The sequence below is a fragment of the Cheilinus undulatus genome, linkage group 22, assembly GCF_018320785.1.
Source record: "Cheilinus undulatus linkage group 22, ASM1832078v1, whole genome shotgun sequence".
NCBI lineage: Eukaryota > Metazoa > Chordata > Actinopteri > Labriformes > Labridae > Cheilinus > Cheilinus undulatus.
Genome location: NC_054886.1, coordinates 120,983 through 134,284, shown reverse-complemented (window position 1 = coordinate 134,284; position 13,302 = coordinate 120,983).

Sequence of the window (13,302 nt, the reverse complement as noted above, 5' to 3'; positions counted from 1 at the left end):
GCTGAATCAAACTGAAAGAACTGAAGGTTAAGCAGCAATAATAGGAAGTCAAAAAACCTCAAAAGGAACTGAAGTACTCACACAAGACAAACGCAGCTGGGTGTCACACTCAGCCTTATCTAACATTATCTTTAAATTCTGCTGTGTTCTGTAAGGAAATAAGTGTACTTTAGAAAGATTTTATCACAATAATGTGACTTTTTTTGTTTGACTTCTTTCAGGATTACAGAAATTATCAAGATCCTACTGCAAAAACTATGTTTTTCTTCTTTGGTGTCAACAAGCTGTCAGATGACCAAATGCCAAAACCCTGTCAACGACAGCAAGAGCATTCACATACCAGAAATGCTTAAATAACAGGTCAAATATCCACTAATTATAATAGCAAAGAATAATGTGTAATGGTTGTCAACAATGCAGCTCCTCCTTCTACAGAACATTCTACTTTTTCAGTATTTTTGTACATATATTTTGCCGAAGTATCACACTTTAAACCACACTGTGTATCTTACTACTATAATTAACAGTGTGTCTGTCTTGGTTTGCACGCCATGCCGTTGCTCTAATTGTTCTCAATACTTCTCAGAAGACTTTTTGGGTGTACTGGGTCGAAACTAATGCCATAAAAAGATCATAAATATGTACAGATTTTCTTTATTTTCCTGAAATGTTGCACCAAGTTATCATTCATGGACTTCCTCTTTTTCTTCTCTGACTTATTGGTGGTTTGCAACCTTTTTGCAAAGGTGCATACGCCACCTACTGTGCAGGAATGTGCAACCTCAGGATGACACACTTCAGGGGAGGACTTCCCCAGTACGGTCCTTTTTGCTCTTATTTCACCACTACAGGTGGCTTTCGTGGCACCACTCCTTCCTCTTTGTTGGCCTATTTTGTTGTAAGGTTGCCCAAGGTTTTGTGGTACTGCTGCTTCGAAGTTGCTTGCTTATTTGCGTGCTACCGCTCACACTTCACATCACCACCATGCCATGTGAGTGTTTGCTCTCAAACACTCACTAAAACAAAAACACCACAACAAGCTCTCGAGCTGCCTACGCCACAGATAAGCTTCTTCATCATTGTTTCATGAGCTAACCTTGCAAAGCAGATGGGTTTGCCAGAATCCATCTCTGTCATCAGGCAAATCCATCTTGAAAAGCTCCAGTCGATTGGTGCCGGCACTGTTCAGACCAATCAGCGTCATTTTAGGAGATTGAGGCAGTAGCTATGAGCGGGCATTAGTTGTACTTAAAGCCAATTACAATGGCTACAGCTAGTGCAATGATTAGCTGAGATGTAGCTCTAGTACTGCGTCATTTTGGCCAGAACTGGACCTCATTTCTGTATGAGATAAAGATTAAAAGCTTATTATGATGGAAAGGATGTTTTTGCTCTCATGCCAACCTGCTTCAGCATGAGTTTGTGAGAGTTACGGGGGGGAAAGATTAGTTGTTGTGCAAGTAGTTGTGTACAATGACTGCTCGTGCAGTGATTAGCTCCAACTTAGCCACAGCAATAGCTTTGTTAGAGCTAGAAAACATATCTTTATTAAAGGGGACATATTCTGTTCTTTTAAGACAAGTTTATATTGCTCTAAGATGTCCCCAAAACATGCCTGTGAAGTTTATTGCTGAGAAAACACCCCAGTATAAGAATTTTGCATGTCTAAAACCCCCTCTGTTTCAGCCCTTCTCAGAGCAAGCTGTTTCTGTGTCTGTGGCTTTCAATGTTACTGAGCTGTCTGACTCCGCCTCTGACCACACCATTCTCAGGAAATGGATGTGGCACTTCTGATATTACAGTCACTTTTTATCCAGTTAAGGCTCTGACTGATATTTGAACCATCGATCTCGCAGACCAAAATCAACAGGGTAACCCACTGAGCTATCCAGCATCTCAGCTGGCAGCTGAGAGGAAGATAAGGAGAGGAGGGGGGAACTTTCGTCCAAGCGGGGAGGGCTAACCAAACCTGGGGGTGGTGCTTACTTCCCACATGAGGTCATGAGAGAAAAATCCGAGAACGGCTTGTTTCAGCACACATTTTCTGAAAGGTGGAGAAAGAGAAGGAGGAGGGGAATGGATTTTTCTGGTATTTGAGGGGATTGTGGACGGGCTCGGGGCAGAAAAGCCTGAAAAAGTGATTTTTGCATAATATGTCTGCTTTAAAACAAGCACAGAGAGCAACACAGAAAGCTCCTCACGACAGAAAAGATGTTTTCACTTCACTCATGGGTTTGAGGGTGTATTCAGTGGCTGCTGCCATGGAAGCACTTAGCTCGGATGTAGCTGTAGAAAAGTGGCAGTTTAATCCGAAGTGGACCACATTTCTTTGTAAAACAAGGGCACAGAGCCACACTGACACCTCGTCTTGTTTGAGAAGGTGTTTTTCACTTCCAGCTTTGGCATTTATTTTATTCACCAAGAAGCTCTGTCTTAACAATGTATGACAGCGGTAACCTGACAGCTCAGGAGTAGCGCATGCCCACAACCGCATTAATGCCTTGTCGCTCTAATTGGCCCGTCATGAAGGTGACAGACAGAACGTTCCTCCAATTACCCATCAAAATTTTTTTGAAAAGTCCTTCCCTTCCCAAATGCAGATGAATGTGAAACAGTCTGTTGTCATATGAGCCAAATTAACTAGAGAAATGTTAGTGTTTTGTCCTCCATATCTTAGATTTTAAAATCTTGAATGATTTTGAGCTTGGGTTTAGAACTCTACTGATGGTCTTCATTGGTGTGAAGTGCAACCTTCCCCTCCAACTGGCGTGTCCATGACCTGGCTCGTTCTGGTTGCAACAATAGCTCACATAAAGTTTGGTGAAACAGCACATGCCGTAACAAAGGTAAAGGTAGCTGCACTGTAGCATTACTTCCTGCTTTTGCTAGCTGTAGATGACACAGCTGGTCCATGTTTACACTTTTAATGATAAAGGAAAAGTTTCATACGTCATGCACAGGTGGAATTTACCATTAGGCAAAGGAAGGCAATCGCCTACCTACTGTTAGAAGGTGGAAATCCTCAAGACTCTAACAAAGTCCAGCAGCAGCGGCTCAGACTCACAGAAATAAAAATGAGCCCTTTAGTGTGAGTAAAAAGGAAAAATCAAACTCACGTTGTTTGCTGCCAGTGTCACCTCCCTACTGGTTTCCACGCTCACCAGTTTCCGTACTACATTGTGTGTTTACCTAATGGCCACAGATGCTGCTTCCTTTTTTTTAAATGTACACTCCCTCTGTATTTGCACACCAATAAAGTTGAGAGCATTTTTACCACTGTGCTCCATCACCTTTTCTTCTAACAACACTCTAGGCACCTGTGGGCTGAAGACACCAGAACTTGAAATGTTAAGAGAGGGATTCTTTCCCAGTCATGTTTGATGCTGCTGAAGTTGCTCAACAAAGCTGGTTTTTCATTGTATTCTAGGCTTCACCAAGTGCAATACATTTTCAAAGGGAGACAAGTCTGGATTGAATGCAGGTCTAGTAACCACATTTCTTTTTCTGTGAAACCAGGCTGTCGTAACTGGTGCAGATTGTGGCTTGGTTTGAGTAAACATGAAAACACTGATCTAAGTGTGACTGAATTTTATAATTAGACCATTAGAAAGTAGTTCCACTCTTTCCTGGCTGGGTTTTATTTGAGCAGGGCAAATACATGAGCCCATGACATCACCAGTATTGATGGGGAAGCAGTTCATCTCAGTACAGTCTGTTGTCAGCAGATGTCACTGCCTACATTGAAAGCTAGCAGCCAGCTGTATGCTGTGTTTTTGTTCATTTTGAGGTAAATTTCCCAAATCTATCAGCTACGGTGTACTACGGGTTATTAAAGTATCATAACAGAGAGATTTGTGCCAGAAAACAGTAAATTGAATCCCCAACTTGTGTCTTGTCGCCCTGGCAAAGAGCCAGGTAGCTGCGCTCTGATCTGAAGCATTTTTCGTAAGTGGGCGTGGCTTCAGTTCATTCCACTGACACACCCACACCATACTGGAGCAGATTTTAATGCCTCATTTTTCATTATTTTGGAGTTTAATTTTAAACTTAGAGATGTTTTTCATGACTGAAATTTGGCCTGGTGATTCAGAACACAGTGGCCTGTCATACCAGAAAACTAAAACATTTTATTTTTATTTTTTGCTTTTTACAGGGACTTTAATAGTGTCTTTACAGATGTGCAGGTTACCTGTGCCATGGGCACTTATACACCTCCACACCATCACAGATGCTGGGTTTTGAACTGTCTTGTGACCAGTCTAGATGCTCCTTTTGTCTTTAGTCTAGGACTTGTCAGACCACAGCCCACTTTAGAGCTTTAGGCCAATCTCAGTCAGCTCAGGTGAGCTCAGGCCCAGAAAGGACAGCAGTTTTTGGATGTTGTTGATGTATGAATTTCAATTTTTTTGCAGAAGCACCAATGGGACAACGGCTTTCCAGAGTGTTCCTGGGCCCATGTTTCAATATCCATAACAGAATGGTACTGGCTTTTAATGCAGTGCCACGTAAGGAGTCAGTACTGTTGTTTTTGTTTTTCCCTTATGTGCAGAGATTTCTCTAGATTCTTTGAATCTTTTGGCCCTATGGACCAGGTCTGAAATTTAACATCTTCTTCTAGCTGCCACTGTGGCTGGTGGATTCAAAAATCTGCAAGCCACAAACATTTTTGCCAGCCATTTTTTTTATTATACAGTAATCAAGGATTATCGTTTTAAAGTTAAAGGCTCTCTCATAGAAGAGAGTTGGCGCATAAACGACCTAAACTTTCACTCATTTTAAACCTTGTTTATCAGTTCCTTTGTCCTGCATTCAAAACTGCAAAAATTTGCTGTGCTTCCTGAGAGGAGACTGGAAAATCACAGGCGTTTTCCTGCTTTACAAGTGTCAGACTCACTAGAATTTTAATTTTTTTTCCACTATTTCTGCAGTTTTCTGCTGAAGGTCAGGCTTTGACAACCTTGGACTTACCAAAAGTAAAACATTGGTTCAAACACACCTTTAACACAGTGGCTCTCAACATGGAGGTCAAGACCCACTGAAGGTCAAAAGACACTGAGAGGGGGTCGCCAAATTCTTTTAATAGACAAAGAGTATTTCTGAAATAATTTCAACACTCACTTATTGTTGCCTTTGGCACTTGCTGCCTCAGTTGTCCCATTTCTGGCAATTTTTAATCCCATTTCACCACCTTTTCTGCCCATTCCTGCCACTTTTAAGCCAGTATTGCAGCTGGTAACCCCTTCTGTGACACTTTATTGTCCTCGTAGGGAAATTTGTCCTGGACTCCAAGAGCTGCACAGATGAAGCTGCTAGATAATAACTTAAGTAAGAAATTAGAACAATAGCCACAATGACCCTGAGAACAGAGCTGCTCATATCAATAAAGATGCAACCACATAACCCACTTATTGCACAAGACTCTCGTAGAAATAGTAAAAAAAAAAAATGCTGGCAATAGATAACAATGACAAAGAATAAAATACAGCAAGATAAAATATGAGGTAAAAAGATAAAACCATTATTGCACAATCCGGCTACATCTTCCGGAAACATTAGCTGGGCACAAATGAGTTTTTAAAGCAGTTCAGTTCACATTTGGGGACCCTGTATCCCTGCCAGACAGTAAAAGTTCATACCCAGGGTCGGGGATGTGAGAAGGATCTGACAAAAGTGGCTATGCTTTACTTAATACAGACTGTACATACATGGACTGCAGGGGAACATTTTCAGCTCTGCCTACAACCTCCATGACAGTCTGCACCACCAAAATGGTCTGTGGCTCATTTAGATATTGAAAAATCAGGCCTCTTGCCTTTGTAATCAAGGGGCAGACACTCTCTCTACCTTTAAGATTAGGCTCCCAACTCTCCTCTTTGATAGAGCTAATAGTTTGGACTGGCTCAGACCTGGACCAGTCTGTTAGTTATGCTGCTATAGGCTGAGACTGGCAGGGGGTCATGGCACACTGAGCTTCTCTGTCTTTATCTCTGCATGTACTCACATCATATTACGTGCTGTGAGTCTTTATGTTCTAGTTCTGTCGTCGCTGTCTCTATGGGTTCTTCCTGGCCTAGTTATGCATTGATTCACTAGGATCTTTGGGAGGGGCGACCTGTTTCTATATGGACCCACCTGACACTAACTCATACATTTCCTCTTGTCTTCTTTTATACTGTAGCATCAGGCTGAAACATAATGAATGAGCAAAGTGAAGAGGGTCTTAATACTGTCATGGTAGTTATAGTTTTTCATAATGCAGAAAAGTGAAGTGACTCTACCCACTGAAACAAGGAACAAACAACTTTAACCCTTTGGTAGACCTGGCCACATTTCTTGCATTCTGTTTTATAATTCTTGACCTAATTTGTGTTCTGTTGAAGTGATTGGCTAACCTTGCAAAGCAGATGGATACGCCCGTTTCCTTGTTTCTCACTGGCGAATCCATCTTGCAAAGCTCCCGTCTGAACCGTTTGGGCCCGGTTAGAAAGTGACAGGACCAATCAGCAACCAGGGGCAGTACTTTCAGGCGCTGCTGAGTCATGATGTAAGCAAGCAGCAACAAGAGGCCGGTGCAATTAAGGTGGAAGACATTAGCGTGGATGCTGCTAAAGCGCCAGTTTTATCAGAACTTGACGACATTTCTTTGTTAAAAGAAGAACAAAGAACAGCAGTGAGTTGTTTTCTTTTCAAAAAAGACAAAAGTTGTGTACTGACATGTCTACAGTGGCCATGGTTCACTTTATTCCTTGGTTGGGCACATGTGCACCTCGGTCGCAGCCACGTCACGTTTTGTTGCTCTGATTGGCCTGTAAAGATGTGACGGACAGAACTTTCATCCAATCACCCTCAGAGTTTTTTTCAAATCCTCTGCCCTTTCCCGTACACTTAGTATTGAAGGTTTTCCAGATGGATGTGTGAAATGTTTGGCATGAAACTGCACAAAGATGTGTATTTTTGCTCATTTTCAATTTTTTAAGCCAAACCATTACATTGACCTGTTTGGTATTGTCTATAGGAAAAATACTCACGTTGGTGTCCCTAGGGGACAAAACTCGCCCATTTAAACCCATTATAATTGCTTATTTTGATTGCAAATTTGCAATACCATGTGTCACTGTTACCACCATTTTGCAGTTTTGAATGGGAACCTTAGACTTGCAATTTTTACTATTAGCCACTAGATGGCGCCAGTATCCTTTTTGGGCCAAGCGTGTACCCGTAGGCACTGAAAAGACACTATAACGGTGGGATTTTAAATAGCTCTGTGAAATAAAGGCATGAAGAAATGAATTAAAAATGTCTGTGGGTGTTGATATGAATATAAACTTGGGTTGTGCATGTTAGTAATGAGAAATTGCATCTCTGAAGCGCCACTTCAACGTGCATCGTTGGGGATACACTGCAGGTCTGTTATCAGCGCTGGCCAAACCGCGTCAATACCCATCGATCAGAAAGCTCCAAAAAAGCGCCGAGTATCTAATTCAAACTACAACACAATGCACAGACTCTCAATCATAAATCATCACTATATCAATATTATGTCTCATCCTGCAGCGAGAGCAAAGGGTCACCGAGAGGTCAGTGGGTCACAGAGCTACAACAGTGCCATTGAAGAGGAAAAGTTAACTTTTTTGTTTCACACCAAAAAGGTCAAATAATGCGCTGTTGACATACTATTCCCATGTGAACTCGCAGATCTCCGGTGATTTCTGCCCTGTGATCAGGGCTGAACGCCACAGGACAGCGCTCTAGACACGCTTCCAGTGGATGAAGTTGCTCCCTGTAGCACCTTATAATGTAATGATTTCCTGAAAATCTAATAACGCCTGAAAATGTAATAAATTTTGCACTTAACTTGATCGAAAATGTAATAAAACCCAATAATGTAATAACTTCACCAATAATGTCATAATACATCCTGACTGATATTGTAATAACACTTTTTCAAACCTGATAATGTAATACTTGACAGATAATGTAATATATATGCTCATTTTCAGTCCAGAGTTCTACATTTTGTGTTTTAAGAATCTAAAAATGTTATATACACTGGATTTGAAACAACAGAATGACTATTGGGTAAAATTGCAGACCCTGAGTACCACACAGCCATATGAACATGTGCAAATACTCAGGGACATGCAACTACATCCTGGTCTCACTGAGTGGGTGATGGACTTACCTCCTCGGGAGACCAGAATTCCAGCTCAGATGAGCTTCTGAGCAGCACTGGAAACCCCAGGTAAGTCTTCCCTAAACATACCTCTTCACAGATTTCCAACAAATCACTACCTCATGAAAACAACCACAAACCAACTGAACAACTTTCAGTAACACTTCATTTGAAGAGGGTATACATCAGCATTCATAACACCTACATACACATTACATGACACCTGACATAAACATAGGCCTACATATCCACTCATAAACTGTTATTATGTCACTTTCAATGTCAAATTGACATCTTACTCTGTGTCAAGTGACATAGTGGTCAGCTGACATACTGTCATACTTATAGTATATTATGAGATTTACCTGTATAAGACAGTCAGCTCTTTTACAGTCCAACAGGAAGTTCAGCTTCTATGTAGTCAACACTGAAACAACTGGTTATTACGGAACTACAAAGAAATACACTGCCTGGCCAAAAAAAAAAAAAAAAAAGTCGTCACCAAAAAAAGGTCACACACTAATATTTCGTTAGACCGCCTTTAGCTTTGATTACAACTGTGGCATTGTTTCGATAAGCTTCTGCAATGTCACAAGAATTATTTCCATCCAGTGTTGCATTAATTTTTCACCAAAATCTTGTACTGATGATGGGAGAGTCTGACCACTGTAAGACCACTGAGTCTGACCAAGAAACGCTCTCGTGAACAAGTTGTGACCTGCACATCCACCACACTATGAAATGATAACGTATAATTATGTAACATTACGACACATGAAGGAAATACTCGGAACTATTTCTTGAGTAAAACACTGGGTGGAGTGACACAGTGCAGCAGCCATGCCTGGAGTGTAGTTCTGGCTTTGCATTTGACTTTAAAACATCTCCGTCTCGTAATGTTCCATGATTATTTCATAGAGTGGTGAATGTACAGGTCACAACTTGTCCATGAGAGCATTTTGGAGTTGTTGGATTGTGTATTTGATGAGTTTGATGAGGGAAAGCAAAAATATTGTCTGCTAACATAGCGTTATCGGTGCAGCTGGTTTAACAGTCCCCCCAGATCTGGAAACAGCTTGCACCGACAACTAAAGGAAGCTAACCTATTACTAAGACTATAGGAATTATGGCAATGGGCGAATTTGCCAAAATGTTGAAGTATCCCTTTAATGTTCAAAAGCAGTTCTGTTTCATTTTGTAAGCTACTCATCATCATGTTGTTCACCAGTAATGTAGTACTAATAACCAGTTGTTTCAGCGTTGACCACATAGAAGCTGAACTTCCTGTTGGACTGTAAAAGAGCTGACTGTCTTATACAGGTAAGTATCATAATATACTATAAGTATGACAGTATGTCAGCTGACCACTATGTTACTTGACACAGAGTAAGATGTCAATTTGACATTGAAAGTGACATAATAACAGTTTATGAGTGGATATGTAGGCCTATGTTTATGTCAGGTGTCATGTAATGTGTATGTAGGTGTTATGAATGCTGATGTATACCCTCTTCAAATGAAGTGTTACTGAAAGTTGTTCTGTTGGTTTGTGGTTGTTTTCATGAGGTAGTGATTTGTTGGAAATCTGTGAAGTGAAGAGGTACATTTAGGGAAGACTTACCTGGGGTCTCCAGTGCTGCTCAGAAGCTTATCTGAGCTGGAATTCTGGTCTCCCAAGGAGGTAAGTCCATCACCCACTCAGTGAGACCAGGATGTAGTTGCATGTCCCTGAGTATTTGCACATGTTCATATGGCTGTGTGGTACTCAGGGTCTGCAATTTTACCCAATAGTCATTCTGTTGTTTCAAATCCAGTGTATATAACATTTTTAGATTCTTAAAACACAAAATGTAGAACTCTGGACTGAAAATGAACATATATATTACATTATCTGTCAAGTATTAGATTATCAGTTTTGAAAAAAATGTTATTACAATATCAGTCAGGATATTTTATTAGGTTATTGGTTAAATTATTGCATTATCGGGTTTTATTACATTTTCAATCGAGTTAAGTGCAAAATTTATTACATTTTCAGGAAATTATTACATTATATACATTATATGCACTCCCCTTCAGTTGCAGCAAAACCGTGGCGCTATGGAGCATGGCGCAGATGTTGTTTATGGATATTGCGGGTCAGATCGCACTATGAAAGCCCCAATAACGTCTACTTATCTTATCAGTCACATCATATCATACCATATCGTAACCTCACTTGACATCTGATGATCTTATATTTGTTCAAAGAAATTAAATTATATTTTATAAATATGAGATGATCTAATAATTCTTCAAAGATGCACCTGTAGGGAAAATAAAAGTTCAGCATTATTTTGTCTAGGATCCCAGAGCATTTGTTTGTGCTTTTCCAACAAAAGTTATAAATATGATCTGCTTTGAGAGGAGGGCTGTCACTTCACACTTGTGAAAATGACGCAGTGACTGTTAATAAGGCACTGAAAATGTATTTGATTACTTAATTAAATTGATTAAATGATCAATTATTAATTTAAATCCTGAAAACAACCAAAGATTTGCTTTGTCATGATCAGAACTGGAGGTGATTACAAAAAAAATCAATCAATAAATCAAAAACATTAAACAAATTATGATCATAACCATCTAAAGTAGGGGTCAAAACGTTTCCTCAGAGTCCATCTTTTGCATAATTTCCAACCATTTCTGGAGACTGTACAAAAAATATAAATGGACCAAACTTGATGTTGGCGGCAATTGACGACTAATGACCATCTTTGATAAAAAATAATTTTAAAAAATATCCAGTTAGCATTTTTTATGTGGAAAATACATCATTTTGCTGAATTGAAAATTGAATACACTGGCATTTAAAGGGTTAAAAACACATAAAATCATGACAATGACCAAAGATTTGCTATGTCATGATCAGAGCTGGACGTGATAACAGAAAAAGGAAAATATTGTTTGTTTTTTTTTCTTTTTTTTTTTTTTAATACAAATTGGGAATTTTATCATTTAAAGCAGGTGCAGAAACGTCCCCTAGGGATATATGTGTGTAGTCGTTTAAAGGGATGTCAAAGGGTTAACTATATTATTTTTGTTCTCTTGTTCATTTAACATAGGTTGGAAAGGATTTGCAAACCACTGCATTTTTTATTCACATTTTAATGTCCCAACATTTTTGTAATTGGGGTTTGTATAATTTGTTATTTGCAGCTCTCTCCTATAATAACTATCCACTGATGTTTTATTTTATGTATAAAGCAGACCTAGTTTGTGTTCATGAAATGTTTAAATGCTGATAAAATGTTTTTATAAATGTCTTTGTGCTCACTGTGAAGACAGGAAGTCACCGTCTGTGTTCAAACAATCATGTTTGTCTGTGTTAAAGGTTTATACTGACACCTGCTGGTCGTCGTGAGTTTAGTTCACTCATTTTCTTCTCAAATATGTGACTGATAACAGCATATAAAGAGTGATGCATTCACTTCTGCTTTTTAGCGCTGTCTCTGCTGTTAAGTGTCTGGGTGTGTGTGATATGTGTGAAATATGGCAAAAATACATTTCCATCTCTCTCTCATATTTAAACTTTGTCACAGTTAGTCAAAAGTCAGTGTGTGTGTTTCTGTGTGTTTTAAATATTCAGGATTAAACTAGTATTCAGAACATACCAGAGGTGTGTGTATCATTTATACTCACAGTAATATAAAAATACATCCAGCAGAGTAAAAAAAAACAAACATTCATGACATCTTTAATAAAATCCAGCCTGCAGCTGCATAACAGACCAAACAATCACACACTCAAAAACAATCACTCTGCTAGAACACACACTTCAGTCTGGCCTTTCAACGGACATCCCAGATAGTTCCAGTCCACCTTAAACTGGGGTTTAACCGAGTCTTCTTATTCTAAATATGTTGATTACAGAAACTGGTTGGTGACTCAGATTCTCTTTTGTCTTTCTGTGGTGATTTGTGGCTCTTTTATGTCTTAATTTGAAATTTTATTTCCCCAGAAAACCTTAAAAAAGAGAAACTTTGACCTCAGAAATTATCCATTGTAAGTCCCATTAGTCAGTTTGTTTCCCACACTTCTACAGCAGGCTTTAATGGTCAACCTTTATTTTTGTCTGTATATTTCCATTGCCCGTATTTGCAGTTTGTTGCCCCTTGTTTTCATTTTTACTGCCTCTCTCCCATTTTTACCAATTTGTACCACCTCTAATTTTTTTTTGCCACTTTTTCTCCCCATTTTACGACCTCTGACTAATATTTTTTGCCACTTTTCACCACTTACATTTCTGCTCTGGCAAAAGTATTTTTCACCAGTTTGGCTCTTTGGTTGAGTAACACTGCTATAGACCATTAGTTTATTTAGGTCAGGGATGTCAAACTCAAGGCTCCTTAAATCAGAAAAATTAGAAAAGGTAAGGAGTAGAAATGGTGAGATAAAATTCAAGAATGTGGGAAAGGAAATTTGATTTTTCATTTCATATTTTCATCATTTTGCATCTCAGAATTATGACTAAGATGTGTGGTTTTTGACTTTTATCCACAGACCTTTTACACCTTAAAGATGAAATATTTTTGAATTTTAATTCATATTTGGACCTTTGAAACCAATAATTCCATTTTTATCCCATATTATGACCTTTAAAACTCATGTTTTTTTAATTTTTGTATTATTTTGACCTTTGAAAAACATTATTTGGACTGAATTCTCATATTTAAACCTTTTTAATTCATTATTTTCATCTTTATCTCATATTTTAACCTTAAAAACTCAGAATCCTGAATTTTGACTCATATTTTGATCTTCAAAACTCACAATTTTGATTTTTTTTTTTTTTAATTTTAATTTTTTTTATTTTTTTTGTTGTCATTATGGCCATTGCAAATTTTTATTATTATTTGGACTTTAATCTCATATATTGTCCTTAAAAACCCATTAGTTCAACCTTTATCTTATGTTTTGACTTTTTAACTCATGATTTTTTTTTCCTTTTTGTCATATTTTGACCATTTAAAACATTATTTGGACAGCAATCTCATATTTTGACCTTTAAAATACATTATTCTGAGTTTGATCTAACATTTTGACCTTGAAACCACATAATACTAAATTGCATTTTCTATTTTGATCTT